Source organism: Salvelinus alpinus, chromosome 10 (assembly GCF_045679555.1).
Source record: "Salvelinus alpinus chromosome 10, SLU_Salpinus.1, whole genome shotgun sequence".
Taxonomy (NCBI): Eukaryota; Metazoa; Chordata; class Actinopteri; order Salmoniformes; family Salmonidae; genus Salvelinus; species Salvelinus alpinus.
In genome coordinates this window covers 34,939,306-34,955,472 of record NC_092095.1, presented here as the reverse complement: position 1 = coordinate 34,955,472, position 16,167 = coordinate 34,939,306, and the positions used below count along the sequence as shown (strand labels likewise).

Genomic DNA, 16,167 nt, shown 5'->3' with positions numbered 1-16,167 from the left:
TAAGTATATTTAAACAAAATACTTTTAGACTTTTACTTAAGTAGTATTTTACTGGGTGAGTTTCACTTTTAATTGAGTCATTTTCTATTAAGGTATCTTTACTCTTACTATTAGTATGAAAATTGGGTACTTTTTCCACCACTGCGTATTTTCAAACTTGTATGGGATCCGTAAATATGAATAAAAATGTAAAATTATGAGCCTAGTTTAGCCAAGGAGAAAGCACTGAGCTATTTACGGAGAAAGGCAGGATCTATGATTAGCTGAGATAATGAAGGGGCTGGATATGCTGAGAGATGAGTCCTTTTTTAATCCTTTTTTGATTGGTCTGTCATGTCACAGGCTTCTGTCTTTAACAGAATTGGGGCTTCCCTGGTCAGTATATAGATTATCTTTAGTACCATGTTTAAAAAAATAATATATATATATATATATATATATATATATATATATATATATATATATATATATATATATATATATATATAGTAAATGGGCAACTGCAAAAGTGTTGCTACAGCTCCAGGGCTGCGTGGTAAACCGTATTTTAAAATATACTGGTATTGATGCACGAACCGGTTTGGATTTTTACTTTACCGTATTTCAATGTTTGGTTTGTTAAATGTAATATAAATGGGATAACTGAGTGATGAAACTCTAAATATTATGGCAATCCTCCGTTTTTACCGCCAGTATGAGACTTAACAGTTTAGAACTGCTAATTTGCTAGCAAGAGCTTTGGGTGCAGTGTTGCCATCTCCTCAGTAAGGAAAGTAGCTATTGGCTGTCCTAAAAGTAACTAGAAGTCGCTAAATGACGTCATCACCTACTTTGCATAATTGGCCATGTGCATGTAATTGTGATGGACGCTGTAGGAGAGAGGAATAACGTTGATTCTTTTTTTTATGTCACAATTCCAACCCTCCTCCTTTATCTGGGCTTGGGACCGGCAAAAGTGACCCAAAAGAGACACTCTGGCGGAGTTACTTAGGTTTTAAATGTTTTAATTTAAAAAAAATCTTAATTTGGTTTGGTTTTTAACCTTATGGTCCACTTAGGAGCCTATAACAAGTCACAGTACATGTCACATGTTAAAAAAAAATTACATAACCATAAAAATTTTTACTTTTTTTTGTATACAATCTACATTAACAGTCTAAATGGACCAAAAAGAGACAATAGAAAAAACTGTCAATGGCATTGTGAGAAAATTATGGTAACTAGTCTGGCCGTTATTCAGGTAAAACAATTATTTTTTTAAATGTAAGCCAGGGCGGGATCAGCCAGCGGCGGTGTCACGACTTCTGCTGAAGTCGGTTCCTCTCCTTGTTCGGACTGTGTTCGGCGGTCGACGTCACCGGTCTTCTAGCCATCATCGATCTATTTTTCATGTTCCATTTCTTTTGTCTGGTTGTCACACTCACCTGGTTTCAATTCCCTAATTACATGTTGTATATGTTCCCTCTGATTCTCCCATGTCCTTGTCGGGAATTGTTTAGTGTAAGGACGTGTGCTTTATGTGACTGGTGCGATACGAGTTTTGTTGCCCATGTGTTTTGTTATTTTTGTATGCCGATAGTTATGTACATTAAACGGCTCTGGCTATTTACCAAGCTCTACTCTCCTGCGTTTGACTTCCATGCCACCAGTTACGCACCCCTGACAGGCAGCTTCCCGCATGCGCGATTCATTAGCAGTCTGGATGCGGAGGGGTGAACATCTCCTGCTCTGACTGCAGCTGGGAGGGACTGCTGCGCTAGGACTGGGCCGCCTGTGAGTGCTTTGGGACGGGGGTGGGGCCCACGGCAGCACCCGCTGCTCGTTGAGAAGAGTAAGAACGATACGTGCTTTCACGTCAGAGTCTCCAGTAACACCAGAAAAAGTTGCTCAATTTTTCGCTAGTTGCTTTTTTGAAAATGTGTCGCTAGAGCAGTCTGAATACTCGCTAAATATAGCGACAAAGTCGCTAAGTTGGCAACTCTGTTTGGGTGCGCACACATACTTTTTTTGCCATGAATCTGGCCTGTGAGGTAGTGCTGGTGCCAAAAGCACCCTAGAAATCGTCACAATGCCACTTGTGGAGAAAGTAAGAATTGCCATTGAATCCATTGAAAATACATGGTCATAAACCACATTTCCATCCCAAAAACTATCTGCGAGTAAAGTCATACCAGTATAAAAAAAAAAAAATTGTTTGCTCGACATGGTATGATGTGTAAAATGAATCATGCTTGAAATGGCGGTGGAAACACCTTTTATGAGCAAAAGTTGATATAATAACCATCATATGGAATAAACTTGAAGTCAAGGGATGATATGGTGTGTGGTCCTTCCAACCATGCAGTTTATTAGGCTACAGATGAAATAAGTTATGATGGGTGGTGAAAGTGCACGGTGATGAGCTTGATGCTCCGTTCCAATAAATATCGAGGGTCTTATTCTGGTGACATGATGATCGATGCTTTATTGCCATTTGACAAATAGAAATATTCTCGCTCTTATCCATAGTAATCATGCAGACTACCCTACCATCACAGCCTACCCGCACTGTATCTGCAAGCTGTTGGCTAGAGCGCATATGTCAAGACCAGAGTAGGCACATTATAAATGTAACGCAACAGTTTTTATGTGGTACAGTGTGGAAATGATAACAAATGAGTGAAGGAAATGCAGAATCATTTTGGGTTGAAGTTTGATTGAACAGTATAGAACAATCGGCAGAGAGAAAGCCCTATTAAAACCACTTAGAATGCATTTGTTTCCACCCTAGAGTCATGCACTACTTATTAAGCATATTTAGAACTATTATTCAAAAACATAAAATACCTTCAATAATTATAAAAATATTGTGATGTGATATTTCGGCCATATCGCCCAGCCCTGTACAGCTCTCAAAAGCATTGCTGCCCTGAATTTAGCTGATGCTATCGATAAAGCTCAGTGGGAGTTTAAGTAGAACAATTACTTTCAGGAGGACAATGCCATGATGACTCATGCGTTTCCATGTGAATTCATACAGAGATGGCAAAGGCTTAAGAGGGTGTGAACGACACTGAATGGGCGCAACGGAAGAAAGAGCTCTCTAGAAACTGAAAATCTTTCTTGGGCATTTTTCCTACTTGTCTCTAAGTGAGCTAACACGTTTGTCAAATTTCAAAGAAGCATAACTTTCCCATGTTTCCTCCAACTGCAGTGTATGATATACCATTTTGAAGCTCTGAGTCTGTACAAATCTTGAACATGCCCACAAACAGCCTGAATGAAATCGGGGCATGGACTCAACAAGGTGTCGAAAGCGTTCCACAGGGATGCTGGCACATGTTGACTCCAGTGCTTTCCACAGTTGTGTCAAGTTGGCTGGATGTCCTTTGGGTGGTGGACCATTCTTGATACAGACGAGAAACTGTTAAGCGTGAAAAACCCAGCAGCGTAGCAGTTCTTGACACACTCAAACTGGGGCGCCTGGAACCTACTGCCGTACCCCCCAGTTCATAGGCACTTAAACCTTTTGTCTTGCCCATTCATCCTCTGAATGGCACACATACACAATCCATGTCTCGATTGTCTCGAGGCTTAAAAATCCTTCTTTTAACCTGTCTCCTCCCCTTCATATACACTGGCTGCAGTCCGACACACCCTCTCCTCTCACGCTTCGAAAACACAGACAGCGTCATTGCATTTTGGTACAGCAGAATTACATTTGTTTCCAATGAAACCCTGCGGTTCGGTGTGATGCGTACATTGGATGTATCGAACGTATGCGTCAAACTGTATGCGCAGACCGCTTGACAGAAATGGTAGCAGAAGGTGAATGTTGATCTGTTGTTGCATACATACTGTATCCAGATGGTGCTGCGTACTATTTTGCTCAGTAACGGTGTCGGTGTGTTCGAAGCGTCAGCCCTCAAATGTCAAACACTTCTGATGACGTATCATGACGTCTAACGAGTGTACACTTGCAGGGGAAGGGGCAAAGGAGGAAGGAATGAATTTTAAATAGACCGCCCTTGCCCGGAAATCCGTCACTCGTCCCGGTGATTGTGTTTTCAGGCACCAGTAGCTTGTGGATGCTTTATATGCGCTACAGTCAATTATAATTGTATGTCTACTTATATTAACTATATAATTATTAATATACGCCTACTGTATGATAACGTTAGTCTGGCTAGCTGGAACTTCTGAAGAAGGAAAATGTTTTATTGCTACAATTTTCAAAAGCTAACCAAACAAAAACATAATTACTTTTACGAGATGTGTTTGTGCATTAGTAGCACAATTTCTAACTTATTTACATTTGTTTTTACTTACACTATGTTGACTCCATATTGGCGTGGAGGTTTTAAGTTTTGACGGACTTTTCTTAGCGGATGTACAATCATCGCGAATTGAATGATGGGGCGTTTCAGGCCCTGAAGTGAACGTAATTGTAGACTCACAAACTCCATTAAAAACAAGGGCTGAGGGGCTTACGATGCAATCTTCCCTTGCTTGGCTAATCATTTGGACTGACGACAAATATGGACGCAGGGATTCCACCAAGGGCATAATGCGAGGGTAAGTGGACGAGGGTGCGTCTTTTATGAGTTTGAAATGCAGCCATTGATTTGAAGTGGATTTAACAGGTGACATCAATAAGGGATCGTACCATTCACCTGGAGTCACCTGGTCAGTCTATGTCATGGAAAGAACAGATGTTCCTAATGTTTTGTACACTCTGTGTATAGAGATATATTAATACATGGCTCTAGGGTAGCTGTCATACAGTACCTGTCATACAGAAATAGCATTAGATCTTCCTGCCCTGAACCAGGAAGATTCTAACTTCCTGAATAAGGAAATATCTCTTGAAGAAATTCGAGAAACAATTAAATCTCTAAAGAGTGGCAAGACCCCGGGCCCAGATGGATACCCTAGTGAATTCTATAAAACATTCAGCAACATGCTCTCTCCCTACCTGCACAAAATGTTGGTTCAGGCCAAGGAGGATGGAGCTCTCCCATCTACTTTGGATGAAGCATTCATTACAGTTATACATAAGAAGGGTAAAGATCCGGAAGAGGTAGGGTCATACAGACCAATATCCCTCCTTAATACAGACCAAAAGATTTTAGCAAAAACCCTGGCTAACAGGCTTAGCACTTTAATTGGCAAATTGGTCCATTCGGACCAGACCGGCTGTATCCCGAACAGAAACTCATTCTTCAATCTCAGGCGCCTCTTCAACATTATGTATTCTCAGAGGTTACCAAACGTGGACCTTGCCGTTATATCTCTTGACGCCGAGAAGGCTTTTGACCAAGTTGAGTGGTCCTATCTATTCAAAGTCCTACAGATATTTAATATTGGAGATGGGTTCATAAACTGGATCCAGCTTTTATATAGGAACCCCTGTGCGAGAATACTCACTAACCAATCATTGTCGCCCCGATTTAACCTTTACAGAGGGACAAGGCAGGGTTGTGCGCTGTCGTCTATGCTCTTCGCCCTAATCATTGAACCTCTCGCTCAGGCGATTAGATCTGATGCAGCAATACACGGCTATAATACTAAAGATACTCTAAATAAGATTTCCCTATACGCAGATGACATTCTCCTCTATGTAACAGAACCCCAAACTAGTATTCCAGCTATTCTTGATGTGATTAATTTGTTTGGTACCTTCTCGGGATACAGAATAAATTGGAACAAGAGTGAATTAATGCCCATACGGTTACAAAACACCTCCTGGCTAGAACATCTTCCAGTTAAGTTATCTTCAGAAAGATTTACCTATCTAGGAATTGTAGTTACCAAACAATACTCCTTACTATTTAAAGAGAATTTCCCCTCTCTGATGCAAAAACTCAAGACAAACATACAATTTTGGAGAACTCTCCCAATTTCTCTGCTCGGAAGAATTAATGCCATTAAAATGGTCTTCCTCCCACAACTGCTCTACCTATACCAGAACATCCCAGTATTCATACCTAAATCCTTTCATAAACAACTGGACTCAATTATCAATCCTTTCATCTGGGATTATAAAACACACAGGATAGGTAAAAAACACCTCTGCAAATCCAAAATGGAAGGAGGATTGTCTCTCCCAAATGTTATATTTTATTACCTCCGCGCTGTTACGTTTTTGCTGGATGACGCACGTCCCTCACCCAGCTGGCTTAGTATGGAGCGGGAGGAGTGTCACCCCTTCTCTATTGGTGCTGTGATTTTGTCGCCTGTCAATCTGGAGAGGTCACTTTATCGTAACAATCCTATTATACATAGCACAGTCCGAATCTGGAAGCAAATTAAAACCCACTTTGAGCTTAGACCATTGTCATTCATGCTCCCTGTTGCCAGGAACCCCTCCTTTGCCCCCTCTAACCTTGATAACACCTTTGAGCAATGGGGAGAGTTGGGGATAAGTACCATAGGGGATTTATATATAGAAGGGACCTTTGCTTCCTTTGAGTTGCTGAGGGAAACTTATAATCTTCCTAGAAGTAACTTTTTCAGATACCTACAAATCAGAGACTATGTTAGAAAACACCTCCCAACATTTGGGAACGCTAAGCCTTCCATGTTTGACGGATGCATAAAGACATCCCCCACCTCAGACAAACTGATATCTCTTTTATATGATGCTTTTCAATCTGTTAGCACACCTTCTACAGATGCCATTAAGGCAAAATGGGAGGAAGAACTAGGGACTGACATTTCGGTGGCAGACTGGGAAGATAGCTTGGAATATATCCACACCTGCTCCATTAACTCCAGACATCGTCTCATACAATTCAAGGTATTACACAGATTACACTATTCCAAAACCAAACTGCATAGGATATTTCCTGATACATCCCCTATGTGTGATAAATGTCAGGCTGCACAGGGTACACTACTCCACTGCTTTGCCCTATGCTCTAGCTTGTATGGTTACTGGTGTGGAATTTTTAGGATCCTCTCTGAAGTTCTGGAGACTTCAATTGACCCAGACCCGCTTCTAATAATCCTGGGAGTGTCTGATTCCCTAAACGGATTAACCAACCCTCAAAAACAACTAATCTCTTACAGTCTCATTTCGGCAAAAAAACTAATCTTGTTGTTTTGGAAAAAGAGGGAAGCGCCCACTACCAAATTATGGCTCAGCGAATTGGCAAACACTGTACACTTAGAAAGAATTAGATATATTCTGAACAATAAATTATCAACATTTGATCAAATCTGGCAGCCTTTCCTCTCTTACTTGGACCATTCGGCGCTGTGAATTTGTACTTTTTAACGCACTCTCAATTGTAATATTTTAATCCACCTTTGGGCAGCATGTGCTGGCACCGCCACCCGAGCAGTCGGGAGGGGAATAAGGGGAAGGGATAAGGGGGGGAAGAAGTGGGGGGGGAATAAGTGGGGGGTGACACCTACCCTCTTTCTTTCTACCTGTCCTTATTCTGTATGTCTTGTAATATTTGTTTTGTACCCAGAACTCTGGGTCTTTTTGTTTCTGTCTGCTCTTTTATGTTTAGATAAGAATTGTATACCTGTCTTATACCTATACACCATTCTTGTGTGTGCTCAATAAAAAATATTTGAACAAAAGAAATAGCATTAGATATGTCCACGGAGCAGGGGCTGGAGCCACTCTCTCTTCTGCTGCTTAATACCACACATGTATGTGGAGGACCTCCATGCTTCCCATCTCTACAGAGGCAAACACAACCATAGACCTAGGAAGTATCCAATGACACCATCACATCACAAATATATTTTGCAACTGGTAACATAACAACAACCAGAAAATGTTGTAACTCATCATAACAGAATAATTACATTCATATGAAACATGATTACCAGTATGGTGTATTAGACCTGCCCGTACGAGCAACGCGAGCTTCCTTTTTGGGCGCGAGTGAAGTGAGTTCGGAAAAACAGAAAGTATACATCTTAGAAGTCGTTTTCACATATAAACTTTATATGTCCGAACTCCAAATCAAATACGCATCACACAAATAAAATGGACGTTGTTGTAGAACGTTTATGTTGATTGGCGATGTTCTGCATTGTGTCTATGTAAACAGGGTTATTAGGGAAAACATTCTTCTTGCAGAATATTGAGAATGAACCATTTTCCTTCGTGACCCAATTACAGAGAAATAGGGTGCGTCAAATGGCACTAGGTAGGGAATGTGACGCGGTCATAGTCATTCAATGATGTCAGAAGGGATGGTAGTGAGCATGAGGGTTGCCTTGTGTTCTTGCAAACACAGATGTAGTTTTGGTCCACGAAATTAGTCCTTTTTTAAATTTTAAATGTTGCGTCCCTTCTGATATTGTAAGTAGAAATTGTGCACGAATATGACACGTTAAAAGCCTGTTATATGAAAGGAAGTCGTTTTTCATATTGACCACATGCAAAATTCAATCAAATCGATTTTATTTATATGAACAAAGACTTGCTAGAGTGCTACAATTCATCATTTTGACATGTCCCTCTGTGGCTTCTGGGAAGATTTTAACCCACTTAACCCCAACATTTCTCCTTTGTTGCTTTGACTCATTTCTGAATTGTGTTATTAATTCCATGAGATTAGTGATTCATTTTAAGGTTACAAAAAACAACTTGTTCCTCATTTTAAGGTCACCCCTGTTACGTAATAGCCAAGTGATAGTGTAAAAGCAGGTGAGCTGGTTTTTCTCCTTTTGGCAATTTTCTGGTGTTTTGTGGTGGAAAACTGAGTGGGTCGAGCATAACATGTCAACCCTGTTACCCATAGATAGACAGCCTAGAAATGTTTTAACAATATAAATTGCATTCAATTGCCCCTCCCTGTTGCATACAGCAAACTTCCAATATAACAATAACATGGCGTGTACCCTTCAGAGGGACCAAGACCATTACATCATCCACGGCAGGAAGTGGTGGCGAGCAGTGGTGCGTAAACCTACATGTTTATTTCACTAACTTACTCCACCTTGTTTTTAATTATGTTTTGATTTATAACTCCAGCAGGAGACTGGGAAAGCAGGAAAGCCTATCGATTCACTTATACCAAAATAGACCATTAACACGCTTAAATGAGTCACTAATGAGAAGGGGGGAAAAGTCTAATTAAATGTCTCCCAGCTTGAAGCGCTCACTTTATCTCTCTCTCTCTCTCTCTCTCTCTCTCTCTCTCTCTCTCTCTCTCTCTACGTTGCATGGGTGGAAAAATCTGAAAGGCCTGTAAAGTAAACTGTGACTCCTTCCGTGCCATTTCAACAATGCTCTAAGAGCCTGAGAGCAACTACTACCCAAAGCAGGGCTTATTTTCATCGAGCTACCCAAACAGACTTGAGTTAAATCAGAGTGGGAACACCCTCTGAGCCCACATGAGTCATAGAACAGGCAAACACCGACGGGACCATGCTAAACATTGAGTCTCGTGAACTTAAAAATGCCCTTTAAAGACAGCGTGACTGTGTTTAAATACTTGTTTATTTCATACATTGACTCAGTTTCAAGTTTTATTCGTCGTATGTACGGGATACGCATGGTATACATCGTCCATCAAAATGCTTAGTTGCAGGTTCCTTCTCGACAATGCAACAACAATTAGAAATAATAAAAGATAAGAATATGAACATAAAGTAAATTGCTCAGTAGAATAGAATAAAGATGTTTGCATAAGTATAATACAGGAAGGCACAATTTGTATATCGTTTGTGGTTTTAGAGGGTTTCTTTTGGGGATCTTTGACAAAGTTACGGACACCCGTGACTCACGGGCAGTATTTCCACTCATTACCTAATGTTTGTTGTATTCAGTTTCATTTTGAATTGGATAACATGAGATTTACGGGCTGTTGCGGTCATGACTTTTAGTCACCTGGTGATTGTCATCCAAATAACTGCCTGTTTTTTGTTGTTGTTGTGCATCTCCAGTTTCCACGGATTGCCTACAAGCCACTGATGAGGACCTTGGAACATCTACAAGTCTAATAAATCCATCTAATATAGCCTACACCATCACAATAAATCCATTATTTATATGAAGAGAATGTAGCCTATTTCAGAAGAACAGAATAGCATATTCTGAGTCGTCCTTATGTTAGGCCATGACTGGGTTTATAAGAATGCACGTTACACTAGGCTCTGTAGGCTATGGGCTCTCTGTGTTCCAGGGGCCTAAACGGCTACGTTTGGAGTTATTTGGCCACTTTAGTTGTGATACAAATCTTATCAGAACAATATAGGTCTGAGGGCTAGGCTACATAAAGCATGTGACTATGATTTAAAAGTCGCAACAACAAAAAAATGCACTGTTTCTTGCCTTAGACTGCACACGCTTGACATCATTCACAAGTGATACTATTCTCACCCATCAAACTATTCACAATGTCATCTTGTCTGCATATACTTAAATACAGTATGTGTGAAATTAATTTTGATTTAGAATGGGCCATTATAATGTCATCCGTATGCACTTGAATAGCGAACGGAGGACGTTTTTCCCGCCGTTCATTTCAGCCACTCCTATTGTAAAGCGAAAGAAGGTGCCTAATATTAGGAAAGTTGAGAAATAAATATAGTAGGCCTAGCCTATAGAAGGCTGAAGAGATCTTCCTCAATTTGATAGAGTCCTTCAAAACTCTGTTTTCTCACGAAATTGCATAGCATAGCCTATAGAAATGTAGCGCAACGTCGGTTTATAGAAACACTTTCATTCCATGGATGAACTATCTATGAGGAGCTGGCTCTCGCTGCGCAACAGGTAATCCTATTGTGCTCACACTCTGAATGCCAGGGCTGTCAGCGTGATTAGAGGGACAATAGAGCGCTGAGCGCCGGTGATTAGCGACTGGCCGATAGCAAGTTTGGTAAGCTACTAATGACCATCAGTGGCATCAGCTCAGTTTTGGAGAAGCCAAAAGAGTGGCACTGCATCTCAGTGCTCGAGGCGTCACTATAGACACCCTGGTTCGATTCCAGGCTGGATCACAACCGACCGTGATTGGGAGTCCCATAGGGTGGTGCACAATTGAACAGCGTCGTCCGGATTTGGCCGGAATAGAAGCACTAATCATTTGTTCATAGAATAACTAATCATTTGTTCTTAACTGACTTACCTAGTTAAATATGGAATTTGACTGCGGTCACTCCAGACTGCCGGTGTGGCGGTAATACGTTCACCCTAATAGCCCTGTGGGTTGCAGTTGTCATTGTGGTGTGACAACAGAGAAACATCAACATCGAATTGCTGCTTCAGTGTATTGAAGGAAAAAAACTAACCTGTTGTAAAACGTTAGGTAGATCAAATAAGTTTCATTTATTTTTGGACTTCCCTTTTCCCTGTCACCCCATAACTTTTGTTGTGTTTGTGTATGCATGCCTGTAGATGTTGCTAACAGACGTTCTCAGTCACTGTCCGATTTAGGACATTCCAGATGTTCCTTGACTCACAAAATGTGGTTTGAGGCCTTTTTCATAACAACATTTCTACATGGCATTGAACATTGGCCTGTTGTATTCCGTATCGGCACGGAATTTATCCTTAACCCTTTCAAGACTGTCTAAACCTAGCGTATGTTGTCTTTCAATAATTCAATCTGAGAGGAGTTTAATATTTATGGTCCTGTGTGGCTCCTTTTCATAGAGCACATCGTCTGCATGTCACGTTCCTGACCTATTTCTGTTAGTTTGTTGTATGTGTTAGTTGGTCAGGACGTGAGTTTGGGTGGGCATTCTATGTTGTGTGTTTCTATGTTGGTTTAGGGTTGCCTGGTATGGCTCTTAATTAGAGGCAGGTGTTTTGCGTTCCTCTAATTAAGAGTCATATTTAGGTAGGTTGTTTCACTGTGTTAGTTGTGGGTGGTTGTCTCCTGTGTCAGTGTTTGTCGCACCATACGGGACTGTTCGGTTTGTGTTGTACATCGTCATTTTATGTGTAGGCTATTTTCCCTGTTCGTGCGTTCTCGTGTTTAATGTAAGTTCGTCGTTCAGGTCTGTCTACTCCGTTTGTTGTTTTGTTAGTTTATAGTGTAGTTCGTGTTTTCGTCTTGTCTTTAATAAATATTATGTGTTCACAACCCGCTGCGCCTTGGTTCCCTCAATACTCCTCCTTTTCGGTTGAAGAGGAGGAGGACCACCGTTACACTGCATCGTGGGTTCAATTCCTGCTGGGGCCACCCATATGTAAATGAATGCATGCACTACTGTAAGTCGCTTTAGATAAAAGGGTCTGCTAAATTACATTTTATATTATTGTGTTGCCCACATATCTGTGATTCATCAGTACATTCTGTGCATTTTATCACTCAACCTTGCCTTGTTTTCCGGTTGCTTCTAATGGCAGAAACAATATAGTCTCCCCAAATGATCTATTTAGTCATTCATATCTGGTGTGTATCAGACTGTGAAACACTGCTTGCGTCCCAAATGGCAGTGCATTCCAAAATGGCACCCTAGTCCGTAGATAGTGCACTACTTTTGACCAGAGCCCTATTGGCCCTACTGAAAAGTAGTGCACTATATTATATCGGGAATAAGGTGCCATTTGGAATACAGGCATTATGGAATGCCTCACAAGCCGACAACATCAAAATGACTGTGTATGTAAGGGGTTTCTAAATCCAAGGACGGAAGGGTAGTGGTCTGAATGTATAACAAATACATAATTATTCTGGAAACTAGTGGTTTTCCAGCTTTATGGGATTTCCAGCTTTGGCGGTCAATCAGAGGAGGAATATTATGCAATTAGTAATTTTGGGCTCCCATTTGGCACAGCGCTCTAAGGCACTGCATCTCAGTGCTAGAAGCATCAGGCTGTATCACAACCGGCCGTGATTGGGATTCGTATAGGGCGCGCACAATTAGCACAGCGTCGTCCAGGTTAGGGTTTGGCCGGGGTAGGCCGTCATTGTAAATAAGAATTTGTCCTTAACTGATTTGCCTACTTAAATAAAGGTCAAATAAATAAAAAATGGGTGATTTAAGAGATCCCAATCGCTTACCAAGAGTGTAATTTCTGTATTAGAATATAAGTGGGTATACTTTACACAAATGTTCCATTGCCATACTGTCTGGCAACGTTCTTATCCCTTGCCTGCTAGCTAGCCAACTGCGGCTAACTTATAGTCACGTCAAAAAGTGCAGACAGAATAACATTAAAGTAGCTGCATTTGCATTTGTTTAAGCTGTTTTCTAGTGACATTTATTTGGATACATCCATAACAATGAAATAATGAGGCGAGAGTTCACCAAGCATAGAAAATGTGCTCTCTCGTCAGGACACTGTTGTTCAGAGGAGCTAGCCAACAACACAGCTAACACAGTCACTTCAAACTGAAGCTGGAAAGACTGCAAACTAGCTGAGCTTCATTTTGTTTGACTTTTTTTCAATCAACATTTTCTTTGCATATATCCATAAAAATGATGCCAGCTGATTCATGACTGGTTGAGAAACGCTGTCTGTCTCGTCCCAACTCCCAACACATTCATTACTATAGGACAGCTAGAGATCTAATTTGAATATTGAAACAATGTTGCAAATGTCAGAGAGACAGACAGCAGGGCTGTTGAAAACTAAATGTTAGTCTAAAAGAAATGTGAGATAATGTCTAGATGCTTTTTATAGTGGTGATCAAGTTTATAAATTGCTGGGCTGATGAGACAGTGGATTGCACAGTCAGATGGAACGGAGAAAGGCATTTTAACATCATAGATTCAGCCGGTGGTAACTTGTGGAATAGACACCTGCTGGAATATGCTTTTATGCACTCAGCATTCAGGATTAGACCCAAGTCATGTGTAGAAGTGGCAGTTGACACGTATTCACTTGGTTTAGGCATATCATTTACAATCACATGATGACACTCATACCCTGCCAGCACATGACTATATGAGTCATCGGCTTCAGACGCTGTGATTGCCAATGATATGATTCTGGGAAGTGGAAGTCCAAATTTGTTTTGCAAGGAGATTTTCTTCAGTAACTACTTTCCTCATTACTGTATTGTTAGTGTTGTTCCTGAGAAGTACAGATAACTGCCAAAATAAAGGAAACACCATAATGTGTCTTAAAGTGGTCCTTTTTAGATAAAACTATACATAAATATATTCACGTCACCAAATAATTGATTAAAACACACTGTTTTGCAATAAAGGTCTACAGTAGCCTAAACAGCACTGGTGTAGCCGGAGGACAGCTAGTTTCCATCCTCTGGGTACATTGACTTCAATACAAAACCTAGGAGGATCATGGTTCTCACCCCCTTTCAAAAGATTTACACAGTAATTATGACAACTTCCGGGGGACATCCTCCAACATATCAGAGCTCTTGCAGCATGAACTAACATGTTTTCCACCCAATCGATCAGAGAATGAATCTAGTACTGAAAGCATAAGCTACAGATAGCTATCACTGCAGTGCATAAACTGTGGTGAGTAGTTGACTCAAAGAAATAGAAAGACAATAGTTGAATAGTTTTGAACAAATTCATTTCTTTAAAAATGAAGAAACAAGAGGGAGAGAGAGATAGCTATATTTAGTAAATTTTTCACTTAGCTAGCAAATGCAGCTAGCAAGTTTAGCCTAATCAAACACCTGGCTCAAGCAGAGAGGGATGCTATGTTAGCTAGCTGGCTGTGGCTATCCAACACTGGAACTCTTCCAAGTCAAGGTAAGCTTTTGGTTTTATTAATTTATTGCCACCTTGGCCCGGTGTAACTGCTAAACTGCTTGCTGAATGTATTCTGTACTGCATGATTGTAGTGGGTTTACTAAGGCGTTAGTTATAGTAGCTATGTTGACTATGACATTAGCTAATATGCTGACAATAATGTAGGCCAGGGATCATCATCTAGATTCAGCCGCAGGACAATTATTTATTGAGCGGATGGTCGGGAGGCCGGAACATGATTACAAATAATTTTTGTATACTGCTTTTTGACCCCAAGAGTCCCAAATACAGTTGAAGTTGGAAGTTTACCTACACTTATGTTGGAGTCATTAAAACTAGTTTTTCAACCACTACACAAATTTCTTGTTAACAAACTATAGTTTTGGCAAGTCGGTTAGGACATCTACTTTGTGCATGACATAAGTAATTTTTCCCACAATTGTTTACAGACAGATTATTTCACTTAATTCATTGTATCACAATTCCAGTGGATCAGAAGTTTACATACACTTAAGTTGACTGTGCCTTTAAACAGCTTGGAAAATTCCATGAAAATTATGTCATGGCTTTAGAAGCTTCTGATATGCTAATTGACATAGTTTGAGTACCTGTGGATATATTTTAAAGCCTACCTCCAAACTCAAGTGCCTCTTTGCTTGACATCATGGGAAAATCTAAAGAAATCAGCCAAGACCTCAGAAAAACAATTGTAGACCTCCACAAGTCTGGTTTATCCTTGGGAGCAAATTCCAAACGCGTGAAGGTACCACATTCATCTGTACAAACATATTACGCAAGTATTAACACCATGGGACCACGCAGCCGTCATACCACTCAGGAAGGAGACGCGTTCTGTCTTCTAGAGATGAATGTACTTTAGTGCGAAAAGTGCAAATCAATCCCAGAACAACAGCAAAGGACCTTGTGAAGATGCTGCAGGAAACACGTACAAAAGTATCTATAACCACAGTAAAACAAGTCCTATATCGACATAACGTGAAAGGCCGCTCAACAAGGAAGAAGCTACTGCTCCAAAACCGGCATAAAAAAGCCTGACTACGGTTTGCAACTGCACATGGGGACAAAGATTGTACTTTTTGAGAAATGTCCTCTGGTCTGATGAAACAAAAATAGAACTGTTTGGCTATAATGACCATCGTTATGTTTGGAGGAAAAAGGGGGAGGCTTGCAAGCCGAAGAACACCATCCCAACCGTGAAGCACAGGGGTGGCAGCATCATGTTGTGGGGGGGCTTTGCTGCAGGAGGGACTGGTGCACTTCACATAATAGATGGCATCATGAGGCAGGAAAATGATGTGGATATATTGAAGCAACATCTCAAGACATCAGTCAGGAAGTTAAAGCTTGGTTGCAAATGGGTCTTCCAAATGGACAATGACCCCAAGCATACTTCCAAAGTTGTGGCAAAATGGCTTAAGGACAACAAAGTTAATGTATTTGAGTGGCTATCACACAAAAACTCAATCCTATAGAAAATTTGTGGGCAGAACTGAAAAAGTGTGTGCGAGCATGGAG

General features: G+C 40.7%; 1 long non-coding RNA gene across 4 annotated transcripts in view; it reads left to right on the top strand.

The window, feature by feature from the left end:
• LOC139532001 (uncharacterized) overlaps positions 1–16,167 on the top strand; it is a 43,690-nt gene that overhangs the window by 5,704 nt on the left and 21,819 nt on the right. The window contains exon 5 of one of the 4 annotated variants that reach the window (XR_011666469.1): positions 9,895–10,547. The exons of 2 other annotated variants lie outside the window; for them this stretch is intronic. This is a non-coding gene — a long non-coding RNA (uncharacterized lncRNA). Of the gene's footprint in view, positions 1–1,268; positions 1,614–9,894; positions 10,548–16,167 lie in introns of those variants that run through there. One more of the 4 variants, XR_011666468.1, reaches the window with a different exon arrangement.